At 37.0% G+C, this 15,836-nt stretch overlaps 1 pseudogene; it reads right to left on the minus strand.

Annotated features, from left to right (window-relative positions):
- Window positions 1-9,603: 9,603 nt before the first annotated feature.
- LOC110877207 lies at window positions 9,604-13,525 on the minus strand (annotated as a pseudogene).
- Between the last annotated feature and the right edge of the window lie 2,311 nt (window positions 13,526-15,836).

A 15,836-nucleotide genomic window follows, 5' to 3' on the forward strand; every position in this document is an offset into this window, starting at 1 on the left:
TGAATTGAATGAATGCATCAACGATCAAATGGAATGGAATGAAATATTGAGTGATTGGGGGAAAGTTCAGTGAGCTGTATGGAAAAAGAGATGAAGAACCATCAGGAGTTAGATATTTTGTTTGGAAAACCAAAAAAAAAAAAAAAAAGCACATGCAATTACGTGGACTACCTCCAGCCTCTTGTTTGGTCAAGAAAAAGATAAGATTTCTATAGTCTTAAATTTCAACGAAAATAATAGGAAGTTACACAAAAACTTTCCGATTTTACCACTTCTTATAATCCCTAGAATAAATATTTAATTTTTCCAACTCCTAAAGCATGAAGCATAATAGATTATAACAAAATTACATAAAAATGAACGTAGTCTTAGCAGACTTGGCTAGGGCCCCCGCTTTAGGGGGTGTGAAAGTTGCTCTCACAACCAAAGTAGACTCTTATCTTTCAAAAAAATAAAAAATAAATAAATAAGGGTGAGAGGGGCACTTCTCTCTTAGGGGAGTCCTCTCTCTTACGCACACCCAATCAGGTTATGCCGCGTCAACTCCCCTCTTAAACTCCCCTCACACTCCAATTTGATAGCAGCACTCCTCTCTTAGGGGACTTGTTTTTTTATTATTTTTTTGTTTTTTTTATTTGTTGCAATTATGCATGTTTATAAATTAAAAAAAAATATTAATAAAAATTAAATAAAATTTAATAAAAGACATTTCATTAAATTAAAAATAAAAATTACATTCAAACTAGAAAAATAAAAATTACATTCAAACTAGAAAAATATAAAAACAAACTACTCGTCGTCGGAACTCACTTCAAGGTGAGGTAGATCTAAACGTCCGAGATGTTCAACGAGATCGTGATTTAGTCTCCAATGCGTTTCTTCGTCAATGAGCTCGCTATAAGCTGTATCATCGAACACGGGTTCGACTGGAGGATCTTGAATGTATACCGGTGCTATCGCCCTTCCGTCGTCTTTTATAATCATGTTATGTAAAATAATGCACGTATACACGATGGACCTTATCTTTTTCACCGTTTTGGAACGCATTGTACGATTTAGTATTCCCCACTTCGCCTTTAACACACCAAACGCTCGTTCCACATCTTTTCTTGCGGCCTCGTGTTGCCTCTTGAACTTTTTTTCATTCGGGATGTGAGGATATGGAAAAGACTTCACAAACACGGACCAGCTAGGGTAGATCCCATCAGTAAGATAATACCCGCGTTTGTATAAGTGGTCGTTCACCTGAAATGGACAATTTGGCGTTGTTCCGTTTCGTTGAGTAAGAAATAACGGAGATTGTTGCAGCACGTTGATGTCATTTTGTGAATCCGCCGGACCACAAAAAGCATGCCAAATCCACAAATCTTGAGACGCCACCGCCTCGAACATAACCGTCGGGTATTGATGATCGCCTCTCATATATTGTCCACTCAATTCTGTGGGGCACATTCTCCAGACGAAGTGTGTACAATCCAGACTACCCAACATACCAGGTAGGTGATGTCTCTCCTCATGAGCCTGATACAATAGCGCAACGTCGTGGCTCGTTGGTCTACGTAAGAATTCACCGGCATACATTGTACAGACCGTCTCGCAGAAATATTCAAGGCACTCAAGAGATGTCCTTTCAGCCATATTTAAATACTCGTCGTTTTTGTCTGGTGGGTTACCGGTTGCAAGTTGTTTAATCGCAGAAGTAACCTTTTGCAACGGCGTGAAACTTTTCTTCATTCTCTCGTCCAAGCCCTCTTGAAACCACTCATTATTCGCTTCCACGTCATTAACAATTTTTAGGAACAAAGACTTGGACATACGAAACCTCTGACGAAAAATATCGGCATTAAATTTTGGATTTTCGACAAAATAATCGGCCATGAGTGTTTTGTGGCCTCCCACACAATCTCGACGGACAACTTTTTTTACTAGACGATCCCGTGTCTAGTAGCTCCGCTTGTTGGATGAGATTTTGGAAGAAAATTAAACTACCATCGTTTGACGATGAATCTTCATCGTCGGGAAAGTCGGGTAGGGGAGAAAAAAACGGGAACTTGGAATCCATTTTGTGTTGTATTTGATAGATTTTTAGAGTGAGTTTGAGAATGGGTGTGGTAAAGAATTAGACTAAGTTGGTTATTTATATTGTTAAAATTGATTTTTTTTAAATGACCGTTGCCCAACGTATACATCATCGTTCTTTGTGCTTCTTATGCGGTGACTCCTCCCCAATCCCCCTCCCCGATTTGCCTCACCACAGGGATGGCGGCGGTGTTCCCGCTAGGGGAATTGGGTCACCGATCCCCCTCCCCGCTGGTGCCCCGTATACCCTAATATATGTTCCACTTTTAGGGTGAACGGGGCGTACAACGGGGAGGCATGCGGTGACCCCTAACCCCGATCGGGAACACCGCCGCCATCAACGTGGGGACCCGATTCGGGGAAGGGGATCGGTGGGTATTCACCGCGTTGAATGGGCTCGATTTTTGAGGAATGGTCATGTTCAACGGTCGACTTTTTAAAAAAAATCACTTTTTAAAACATATATAAATAACCACACCATTCACTCAATTTTTATACTCAAACCACACTACTTTCACACATTTTTTATACTCTCCAACCACACCCACTTCACTTATTTTTTATACTCTCAAACCACACCCACTTCAAACCGAGCAATGAAAAACCAACCCCGCGAGGCCAAGAAAAAAACTAAGGGACGGGGCTCGCAAGTGTCTCGTGGTGGTTCGAGCGGTGCAAGTGCACAACGACAACCCCCTTTCGGATACACTTCACAACCCCCGTTTTTTTTCCAACAACCTTCACACCCCTCCTTTTACAACACCCAACCATGCACCCAACCTTCAAGCCAATTTCGGCTATTTTCAAAATTTGTTATCAATGGACGCTCCTCCTCAATCCCCCGCCTTCGACCCATATGTTTTTCGTGCCCCACAAGTTCCATTACGAGGAAATGTCGAACGTCCTCTACCTATTTACGACGACGAGGACGATGAGGTAGTGCCCGAAACTCAAAATTTGGGCGACGAGGACGAGAACGAGGATGATGAATATAACGTGGATGAAGACGCGGGCAACGAAGAAGATGACGCTCGGGATAAAAAGGGAAAAACGGTGAGCGAAAAATGGACAAAGGTCCAAGAAGAGGCGTTGGCGAAGGCGCGGGTACATTGCTCTACCAACAAAAAGAAGGGCAATCAACAAAACCGCGATAGTTTTTGGCGTAAAATTTTAGATCATTTTAACGCCACCGTCGGCGGAAGTAACCGGACCGTGCATCAAGTACGGTCTAAATGGAACCCGATGTTGGCGAAAATAAACTTTTTCAACGGCCTATACCAACAAGCGGTAAAATTTATATTTTTTTAACATTGTATATTTTTTAATTTTATTTACTAAGTTCATATTTTTTTAACACTTATTATTTTTATAATATGTAGGATCGCACACGAGGAAGCGGATGTAAGGATCTCGACGTGATGAAAGTCGCGTTAACAGAATTTAAAGAGAGATTTCCGAACGGTTTTCAACGTGTCGAGGCGTGGGAGGTTGTTCGAAAACACGACAAATGGGCCCAAGTCCCATTGTTGGGTGAGGAAGGTGAAGGTTCAGCACATAAAAGAAAGCCCGTTGACGTGGACCCTTCGATACCGGATATGAACGAAGCCCCTCGCCACAAAGACCACAACGGCGAGACAAGCGTCAAGCGACATCGTCCGAGGGAAGCTCGGCCGAGTTGGCGGCACAATTCAAAGAGTACACCGCCATGAAAGAAGCGAAGCAAGCGATGGAATTGGAGGCAATCGAATTGAGGAGGAAAAGAGAGTCGGAGGCTCGCGAGCTCATATCGGAACAACGCGAGACGATGAAAAACTACAATTACGATCGAGATATGAAAACATTCATCAAGCCGCACGACGATGCTCCGCCAAATATGTTGCCGTTCATCCTCGCCCGAAAGCTCGAAATCGCTAACAAGTACGGGTGGCCATGCGATTTCTAAAATTTTTATTTTCTAGTTTTAATGTAATTTTTATTTTCTAGTTTGAATGTAATTTTAATTTTCTAGTTTGAATTTAATTTTTATTTTTATTTTTATTTTCTACTTTGAAATGTCTTTTGTTAATTTTTATTTAATTTTTATTAATACTTTTTTATAAACATGCATATTTTCAACAAATAAAAAAACAAAAAAAAAATTAAAAAACCAAGTCACCTAAGAGGGGAGTGCCGCTATCAATTTAAGGTGTTAGGGGAGTTTAAGAGGAGAGTTGACGTGGCACACGAGGATTGGTTGGGCGTAAGAGAGGGGACTCCCCTCTTAGGGGAGTGCCCCTTACACCCTTAGCTAAGACTACTGTCAAACTCTTGCGGTTTCAGAAAAAGTGACAAACTAAACGGCTAGGGATGATTAGATTGACTAGACCTGCTAAGACATACTAGGGCAACCGAAGAAACCAAAAAACTGACTTATCACTGACTAAACCGAGAACGGACGCTTTGATTTTCAGTTTTGGGAATAAATCGATACTCGGTTCATTCATCAGCACACTTTAAAAAACGAATTTAACGAAATAGAAGTAACCGTAATTTTTTACATTTGATGCTTAATCTACGGCTACAATACTCTACGTACTGCTTTATACTTGGTTACTTTGCTTTGTGGAGTACATGTCCTACATGGATTTTGATATTTGTTGCTGATTTATTCACGTAATCATTGTTGTTTGTTGAGTTATAGCTCGTGTGTTAGTTTCATAATCTGTGATTTGACCCTTTAACTGTCTGGTTATTGGAAGTAATTACTTGAGTAACCAATAACAATGACTTTGTAAAGCAATAAAAAAATAGCAACGTTACAAATAATCATAAACCCCATTAAAAATTATCAATTAGCATAATCATTAGCAACTCTCTTTTTAATTTTCAAAAAAAAAAATTAGCAACTCTTTTTGAGAATACAATAAGAATAACCAATTGGTGACTTAAAGTTGAGCTAAGTTCTTTAAGACAAATAACTAAACACTTAATCTACAACCATTAAAAAATTATCAATTAGCATAATCATTAGCAGTCCTTTTTGAGAATACAATAAGAATAACCAATCGGTGGGCGAAGGAAGGTGATGAAAATTCAAGGTTTTTTCATGGAGTGGTCAACAAGCGAAGAGTGTCTAATTCCTTGCCGGGGTTAAATATAAACGGATCTTGGGTTACTAAGCCGTCGTTGGTAAAAAAAGAAGTATTCCGATTTTTCAAGAATAAGTTTGTTGAAGATATGCATATTCGTCCATCCTTGATGTGTAGCGATTTGAAGCACTTGAAGGAGCAGGAGGCGGCGAACATTATTAGACCTTTTTCGGAGCGTGAGGTAAAAGAAGCTGTGTTTGATTGTGGTAGTGACAAAGCGCCGGGTCCTGACGGGTTTAACTTTCGGTTTATTAAGAGATTTTGGACCTCTTTATCTTCGGATTTTATGTCTATTATGCATGAGTTTTTTTATTCAGGTTCGATTAGCCGAGGAGTTGGTTCGTCGTTTATTACTTTGATCCCCAAGGTTAGTGACCCGGTCGAGCTGGGAGATTATCGGCCTATCAACCTAATTGGAGTCGTGAGCAAGGTTATCTCTAAAGTACTTGCAAATAGGTTGAAGACGGTTACTGGTTCAGTTACTTATGAGACACAATCGGCCTTCCTTTCGGGAAGGTATATTTTGGACGGGCCATTGATCATTAGTGAGATTCTTGCTTGGGCGAAAAGTAAAGGGAAGGAATTATTCTTGTTTAAAATTGACTTTGAAAAAGCCTACGATAACGTTCATTGGGACTTTTTATTGTCCGTGATGCGGCAAATGAAATTTCCTGAATTATGGTGCAAGTGGATTGGTGGTATATTGTCGTCGGCTCGATCTTCGGTGCTGGTGAACGGGTCGCCAACTTTCGAGTTCGGGTGTGGGAAAGGTCTTAGGCAAGGAGATCCGATATCCCCTTTTCTTTTTGTTATTGTCATGGAAGCTTTCTCTAGTATTATTCGGAAGGCGTGTAATATTGGTTCTTTTGATGGGGTGAAGCTTAAAGACGAGGGACCTTTAATTTCACATTTATTGTACGCGGATGATGCTATGGTAATGGGTGAATGGTCTAAATTTAATTTTCAAGCGCTAAGGAGGATATTGAGGATTTTTCATCTGTGATCGGGTCTCCGGATAAATATCCAAAAATCGGTTTTATATGGCATTGGAAAGACTTTGGAAGAAGTTAATTTTGAGGCGGCTTCTATGGGTTGTAAATCGGGTGCCGCTCCTTTTAAGTATTTGGGGATTCAAGTAGGCGCGAATATGAATCGTATTATTAATTGGGATCCAGTGGTGAATGTGTTTATTAAAAGATTGTCGAAGTGGAAGGCGAATGTTTTATCTATAGGAGGTCGGGTGGTGCTTATCAAGTCCGTGCTAGAGAGTCTTCCATCGTATTATTTTTCATTGTATAAAGCTCCGGTGGCCGTGGTGAACAAGTTGGAGTCAATTATCAAACGGTTTCTTTGGGGCGGGAACGATGAAGTCAATAAACTTCATTGGGTTTCGTGGGAAAAGGTTACGAAAGCGAAAAGCGATGGTGGGTTGGGTCTAAATAAATTAGAAGCAAGTAATAATGCGCTAATTTTGAAGTGGCTATGGAGATATCGAACCGAACAAAATGCTCTTTGGAGAAAAGTGATTGATGCGATTCATTTTTCCGGGCGGCGATGTGATGAATATCCGTCTAACAAGAAAGGGACCGGTACGTGGAACAAGATTGTTAGAATTGGTTATCGGTTGAAGGTGCAAGGTACTCCTTTTGTGAACATGATTCGGGGAGTTGTGGGTAATGGTACGAGCATTAAATTTTGGATTGATCCGTGGATTTCAAATGAGCCACTTAAAGTTTTATTTCCGGCGTTATTCCGTATTGAAAGTAATAAATGGTGCACGGTTTCGGAAAGAATTGGAGTTCAAAATGGGTCAACAGTGATCGAATGGGGTTGGAATAAATATCCAAGTTTGGATATTGAGGTGGATCAGGTTATTAATTGTCATCGGATTATTGCTAGTGTTCGACTTAGTGAGAAAATGGACCAGTGGGTTTGGAACAAAGGGTTTGATAAAACGTTCTCTGTCAAAGAAACGAGGAATTGGTTGACCGAGGACGTCTATAGAGGTGATGGCAAAGTGTCTGTGTGGTGCAAGTGGATCCCGAGTAAGTGTAACATCTTTATGTGGCGGACTACGATGGATCGGATTCCGACTTTGAGTGCCCTTAGAAGGAGAAATATTGTGGTGGGAGAAGGGGGTTGTTATTTTTGTGGGGAAGAGGACGAGAATACGGATCATATCTTCACGGCGTGTAGATTTGCGAATGGCGTTTGGGCCGGTGTGGCTTCGTGGTGCAAGTTACCTCCTCTATTCTTTTTTTCGATCAGTGATGTTCAAGAGTATGTCGACCATATAAGGAGTTCGAAGATGAAGAAAGATATAGTCTATGGTGTGTTTATTCTGACGGCTTGGCGCATCTGGAAAGCTCGGAACGAAAAGGTCTTTGCTAACATTGAGGCAACCATTGCTAATATAGTGTCCGACATTAAGGGGTTGGGATATCTTTGGTACAGGAGTCGATGTAAGGATTGTACGATAGATTGGAAAGGGTGGTGTAATTTCTCGATTGATATGATGTAATTTTTTGTCTGCGGATATCTCTAGCTTGGAGATATCCCGCGTTTGTTTAATGAAGTTTACCTTTCAAAAAAAAATTGGTGAATTAAAGATGAGCTAAGTTCTTTAAGAGAAATAACTAAACACTTAATCTACAAAATAATACAAGTTCCTTTCATTATAACTAAATGTTTTAGTATGACATTCATCAAATAGGTTATAGGTGTTCTACAAGATACAATAATCCATTTAAACTGGTAAAATCTACAAAAACGCCAAAAAAATGTATAGTTTGTATTATTAAATGTATATAATGATTTTGGTAACACCATGGACATCAAAGATGTTAGAATTATTAATTAATTTTATTGAATTTGGGAATGCCATAAACGCCAAACTATTATCTATGTGACACAAGAACGATTAATTGAACGAGACAAAACTAAGAAAGACCAGTAAAACGCCAGATAGTTATTGAATATAAATAAACGCTAAACAAATCTTATACGCCAAAAAATAAAGTTGTATTGTGACATACGAAAAATGAAAAAAAAGGGAAGATAAAAATAAAAAAAAACCTTTCCGCCCTGATAATATCGTGTGCCACGTGTCCCATCGTAATTCGTTCTCACCGTTCTCACACTTTAGGGCGTTTTCTGCTGATCTCGTTCCTATATATATGTATATATATATACATATATATAGGGCCAGGATCATTTTAGAACCATAAATATTTAAAGAACTCGTAGAACTCCTAATAAACAATCTTTTTTTATATATTTTTATGTTTAGGATAATTTTGTCATTTATTGTGTGTATTTTTACGATTACATAGATTTTAAGAGTAATTTTATCATTTTTATATGTTAATTTATAATTACACATATGTAAACTAGTTTTTTTTACATATATGTAATTAGTTATGACACATATATATAGTTTTGTTAATTAAACATATGTAAACTACTTTTAACATATATGTAATCAATGAAATACATATCATAGATAATAAAAAGATCCTAAATACCAAAACTTATATATAAAATGATTGTTTATTAGGAGTTCTGAAGTTATTTAGAGTTCTGAAATGAACTCAACCCTATATATATATATATATATATATATATATATATATATATATATATATATATATATATATATATACTAGTCGTTTACCCGCGCGATGCGGCGGGAAACATATCACTTAGGTTGGTGAGTTTAGGGCTATATATGGGGCGGTTCGGTTTTGAGCCATAACCAAAACCAAATTCATGATGCAACGGAAAACACAACACTTGTTAGTAATTTTAAGGGTGTGCATGAAAAGGTTCAGTTCAGTTGGGTCATAACTAAAATCTAAATTTTCGATTAAGGTACTTCAAAACCGACAGGGTTACAATTCATGACGCGGTACTCGTTTTCTGTTAGTTTATCAATCCTCTTGTGATACATTGCTTATTATTTTTATTGGCTTTTTTATTCGTAACATTGGTGTGTCATGAACTTTATAGATAATAATTAAATAATTAAAAAAAATCATACATTTGAAACGGTACAAAGAATCAGGTTTCATTAGACCCATTGAATCTTTTAATCAATATAAATTATTATAAATTACTAAAACACAATGCACAGACTGACTTTAACCATTAAATTTCAACCTTTCATCATCAACTTACATTTTTAAATTAATTTATTTCTCTTATTCTTTAAGAAGAGTTCATTAGTTGATAAGTTAATGGATAACCATTTCATGTGAGGATGAGGATGGTTTGTCACACATCATTAATTAGGGATTGTCGCTTCTATATGGAGTTAAAGAATGTATTATTTATATTTCATATTGTTAATTTAAAAAACATTGTGTGGTACACCTTCAATAAAAGTTCTAAAACCATGGATGTAATAAGATTAGCATAGTATAAATAAGTATTCTGATAGATCTATTTAAGGTACTACTTGATTGGGTACATTATAAGGAACATGAAGTCATAAACAAAGCCATGATAAGAGAATCAACACATGTATACCACTTCACCCTCACACCCTTTCATTTCCTTATGAAAGAAACTCCTTTCTCAATGCTTCCTTCCAACTCTTTTTAAGCTTCTTCCAAACCAAAACACTGTTTGTTCCAAATTTAAGCAGTTATAAATTAAAAAAATTATTTTAAATTTCGCAAAATAAATAAATATATCGGAATTTTGTGTGCATCATACCTTTCATACTCATTCAAAGGTCCAAGTTGGTATATTTCTTCCATACCATTGATAATGTTGCCGAACCAGCCCCAGCTTTCGCCTGAAATGGTTAAACTTAGGTTAATCAAAATCAATCGACGTATCAGTTACAACGAAAAAAATAATATAAAGGTGACAGTGTTTTGCCAGTTTAATTATTAACGATTGAAAGGCTAATTCAGGTTATGCTTATATGACACACTAACTGTTTGTTTTTGTTTTTTTAAGAGGTAAAACAGTGACAAATTGTTTTGCGTTAACTTGACCCGCTCAGTACCAAAAACATACCTGTTTTTGACCCATTACCCAACCCGCCTGACTGTCCATTTTGCTGCCTCTACAATAGTGATCTGCCTTACCAAATTTAACTGAAAAAACTAACTGGGTTAGGCTTAAAGGACAAAACGTGTATGTTTTGAAAAACATAAAGGACAGCGTCTGAAAATGGGTATAAGGATAAAGGACAATCCTTGAAATTCACTCAAGATATTATATTTTGTGAAGAATGATGCTTACATTATTAGGGTGATTTTGCACTATATCAACAGCTTCCTGATTGCTAAGGTGCTCCCAAAGACCGTCAGACGCAAATATAACAAACCGATCTTCTGGCAGGATTTCATGCATCGAGACTGATGGGTCTGCGCTCAATATCGGACTTCCTTATAGGGTCACAAAGCCGAAATTTAGCATATAATGGTTCCCTATTGAACTCTACTTTTTTTAGATATACATCACCTATAGATCTAGATATCTGCAAGACAATTTCAAAAACACAAACCTGTGTTATAAACAAAATATTCATCAAACACAATTTCATATTATTATTTTGATTTTTGACGATTTAAATGTAAACAATAATTGATAAAGTTGACGGCAATGGGTGTAGTCAAATGGGTCAAAAGGTTTGAACTTTGAAGTCAGCCAAAGTTTATTTTTAATTTTAAAAACCAAATGCATCAATTTAAGATGAGCCTGGTCCGTACTGGTAACAAAAGTACCGATCCTGAAAATCTCCAAAATTGGGTACGGGTACCAAAAATGCTTGGTACGGTATTGCTCATCCCTAATTTTATACCTATGTTGTCAAAGACGCAAGGCGCAGGCGAGGCGCATCGGCCTCGCCCGGAGCCTAGGCGCAAGGCGCAAAAAAAGCGTGGGCTTTTTTAAGAAAAGCGCACATAGAGAAAAAAATATAAAAAATATGTTATGCTTTGAAAATAAATAAGATTCCACATATATAATTAAAAAAACTATTATACATGCCATTTAAGATCATGGAGCTAATAGTTAGTAGCAAAAGTTTAGGACTTATATGTTGTAAGTTTTGGGTGTGTGAATAAAAGTTTCAAAAGGTGGTAAATGCTTTGTCCCACCAGGCCCTATTGGTGCGCCTCGCTCCGCCCGGGCGCCCGGGCGCCTAGGCGCGCGCTTTTTGCGCTTTTGACAACATAGTTTTATACAACCATTTGGTTTATTATTGTAATAGTATTGCTTTTCGTATCATAAATAATGCATTAACTATTTATCCAAACAATTTTACCTGAATGAGGCCCTTCACACGCCACACATTATGTTCCAAAACTACAATATGAGGATCATCGGGATGCAGACTCTATGCTTGCATTGTGTTCGGTCGACAGTTGGATTGCAATAACCTCCCTCGTAGCCTTGACGGCCCGCCCCAAAACCGCACGTGAATCGCCTGCATTCGCAATGTAAAGTATTCCGTTAGAAATCACACCAACCAGACAACAAGACCAATCGCAGCCAACTGCGGTTTCACCGTCCATTGTCTAGCAACAATCGATAAAACCCTTCTTCTGTCGCTCTAAACGCTCTTTGTATATCATCCACCGACATCGACTGTTGTTCTGACGTCAACCCTACAAAGTTACAAACATAGACACTCATTTCAATTCACGGAATTTAAGATCAAATTTCATGTTGACTTTGACTCATTTGACTCACTTTTGAGATTCTGAAAAAGGTTATCGTTGACATAACGGGACGTTTCGGGCCCACCATGACCATCATAAACTCCAATGTATGGGCCGGAATCTTGGAAGCTCAGCGAGTCCGACTCGATCTGGCTTTGATCCTCTAGCAACATATTGGCCTGAACCACCGCCATTGAGAACTTGCCAGTCAAGTGTTGACCGATGTCTTTATACCAAAGCAGCCCCTCTTGCCAGCAGGTTGCATCCGAACCCGTATAACGGTCCGATGGTCGCCAACAGGCCTTTAAAAAGTTATCAACTTTGATAACATCCCTCATCTCAATTCTCACCACAACTTACAGCTAATTTCTCAACATCCAAAATTGGATGTGAAGAAACTATAAAGCCCTCTATCTCCGGAAATTATAACCCTTTTCGGTCCCAAAATTCCTGCAGACCTTAACATATTAAAAAACTATATGCACAAATAAGAACACAAAGCTTAAAAATTTTAAAGCATCTTTATATGGGGTTTGCAAAATTATACAAGGTCAACCATACGAATTCACATTTAACATCATGAAAATCCATCAGAAAAGCTCAAATGTTCTTGAAAAAACAGTAAAGCAATAAAAAAAGATTAAAATCATCATGACCTAATTAAGCTAAATCCTTAAAAGGGTTTACAAAATTAGTGGTCATACAGGGTCAGCCATACCAATTCACATTAACAACATTAGAATTAGAATACATAAAAAAAAATAATTTTTTCCTTGAAAAACCAGTGAAGCAATCAAGATAAATAAAACACAGATATTAAAATCATCAGGACCTAATTAAGCTGAATCTTTAACAGGGTTAGCAAAATTATAGGTCAAACAAGGTCAACCATACCAATTCACATTTAACACTAAAATCACACATAACTATACGTCTATACCATAAAATTAAAAACCCAAAATGTCCATCAAATCACACATAACTATACCTTAAACAATAACCTATTCTGAATCTTATCAAACCATTCTTCCTTTAAAGATCTTCAGCTCTCAAACGGAGCTTCCTTAGGAACGATGCAACATTTAGGAGGCCTGTAACATAATGTTTAAAATGTAACTTAACAACATAGAGTTTATGTAAAAGATTATGAACGACACAACTTACTTGACATGCCAAATCCGATTAGCCTGTCCGGATCTCAGACCCCATAAGCCTTTTAACCCCTGCACATATGACAGTAGAAACAACATACCGAGAAGTTGAACCCAGTAGATCTGATGTCGGAATCGCCGGAGAAAGAAACCCTAAAATTTCACAGATCTAAGTCAAATAACACACAAAAAATGCCGATAAGGTTAAAAAGACGGTACCTGAGAAGTGAAATCGTCGGTGAAATCTGTCGATCTAGTGAAATCGCCGGTGAAATCCGTCGATCTAGTGAAATTCACAGATCTAAGTCAAATAACAAGCAAAAAAATGCCGATATGGTTAAAAAGACGGTACCTGAGAAGTGAAATCATCGGTGAAATCCGTCGATCTAGTGAAATTGCCGGTGAAATTCGTCGCCATGAGACGTATGCAGACACCAAGTCTGGTGAGAGAGAGAAGAAGAAGAATGGGGGCGGATGTGAATGAAATGAATTTAGGGTTTGATTGAGTGAAAGAAAGTTTATATTGGATCCATTTGAGTAAAACGGGTCAAAAAGATCCGGTTAGGATCCATTAGCTGCTCCGCGTGTTGAAGAAAGTTTCAACACTTTCATGCTTAAATGCTTGTACAATGGGCTTTAAATGATTGTACAATGGCAAATGACCATTCTTGCCCTTCTTATATGCTTATTAAAGTAGTATATATATATATATATATATATATATATATATATATATACATATAGGGGATGGTTCAAATGAAAACCACTTTTATTGTGAAAACTCGAAAACTAACTAAAAAAAGCCTAAAAAACACACAAAAAAATTTTTTTTTTCAATTTTTTTTTTATAAAAATCGCTAGTTTTTATATATAAAAAAAACTTTTTTTTCAAAAAAAAAAAAAAAAAAAAAATTTGTGTAGTGCACATGTGTAATAATACACATGTGTAGTACACATACATATGTGCAGTATTACACATGTGCACAACACAAAAAAAAATTTTTTTTTTTTTTTGAAAATTTTTTTTTATATTAAAAAACCTGCGAAATTTTGATTGCAAAAAAAAATTAAAAAAAAAATTTTTTTGTATGTTTTTTTGGCTTTTTTTAATTAGTTTTCGAGTTTTTACAATAACTATTGGTTTTCATTTGAACCTTCCCCTATATATATATATATATATATAGAGAATTGCGCTAAAATGAGAACCACCCCGAGTTATAAGAACCGCGAGAACCACACCATCCGGGTCGCCGTTTACCATGATTTTTTTTACAACTAGATGTGTGTATTATAAACACATCCGTAAAAAAAAAATTTAAACGCCGCGGCCGAGGGGGTAGTTTTTTACACCACAAGTTTGGTGTAAAAAAAAAGAAAAAAGAAAAAAAAATAAAAACACCAAACTTGTGGTGTAAAAAACTACCCCCTCGGGCGCGGCGTTTAAAATTTTTTTTTACGGATGTGTTTATAATACACACATCTAGTTGTAAAAAAAAATCGTGGTAAACGGCGACCCGGATGGTGTGGTTCTCGCGGTTCTTACAACTCGGGGTGGTTCTCATTCTAGCGGTCCCCTATATATATATATATATATATATATATATATATATATATATATATATATATATATAGGGTAAGGTTCATGCGAGAACCACCTTTATTGCGAGAACCGCGAGAACCAATGTGAACACAACCAAAAATACCTAAAAAAACCTAAAAAACCCTAACCTCCCTCCCCAAGCTAAATGCTAAAAACTAAACCCCCCAAAAAACCTAAAAAATACCTAACCCCCACCCCCTCCCCCCCTAAAAAACCTAAACCCCCTCCCCACCCCCAAAACCTAACCCCCCACCCCCCACCCAAGCTAAAATGCTAAAAACTAAACCCTCAAAAAACCTAAAACAATTAAAAAAAACACACACAAAATTTTTTTGTAATATTTTTTACATTAAAATCTCTACTTTAGTAGCCAATTTTTTTTTAATTAAAATTTTTTTTGGTAACGAAATCCAGCGATTTTTTTATAAAAAATATTAAAAAAAATTTGTGTGTTTTTTAGCTATTTTTATGTATTTTTGGTTCTGTTCACATTGGTTCTCGCGGTTCTCGCAATAAAGGGTGGTTCCTAACGGATCCTTCTCCTATATATATATATATAGAGTAGGGTTCGCACGGAAATTGTGTTTTTCATAGAAAGTCTAGGAAGCGATCTGGTTTATCCGATTGGTGTGTTTAAGGGTTGAGATTAAATCAATGGCAATCTTGTAATATTTGAGTTTAATTAATTGATTGTTTTAAATGAGTAGGGGCAATTTTGTCAATGGCCGTGTTTTAAATCAATTAGATAACCGCCCTGTTCCTAAATTCAAGCGATTTTCCCTCTCTCTCTCTCTCCAAACCCATCTTGGAAACCCCAATCCCTACCAAAAATAACTACAATCATGGAAGAATATAACTTTATAAACGATGGAGAGCACCGGATCAAATTAAAACACTTCTCCATCTCCACCATCTCCGAGTTCATCATCACCATTCAAATATTGTTCTTATCATCTCCGTTTTCTTGACGATGTGTTTTAACAACAAGCAAATTAATACAGTTGTGTTTTAGCAGCAAGCAGATTCATATAGTTGTGTTTTAGCAGCAAGCATATTCATACAGTTGTGGTTTAGCATCCATATTCATACATATGTGTTTTAACAGCAAGCAGATTCATACAGTTGTGTTTTAGCATTCAGATTCATACAGATGTGTTTTAACAGCAAGCAGATTCATACAGTTGTGTTTTAACAGCAAGCA

This window comes from Helianthus annuus, chromosome 9, assembly GCF_002127325.2.
Source record: "Helianthus annuus cultivar XRQ/B chromosome 9, HanXRQr2.0-SUNRISE, whole genome shotgun sequence".
In the NCBI taxonomy this organism is placed as follows: domain Eukaryota; kingdom Viridiplantae; phylum Streptophyta; class Magnoliopsida; order Asterales; family Asteraceae; genus Helianthus; species Helianthus annuus.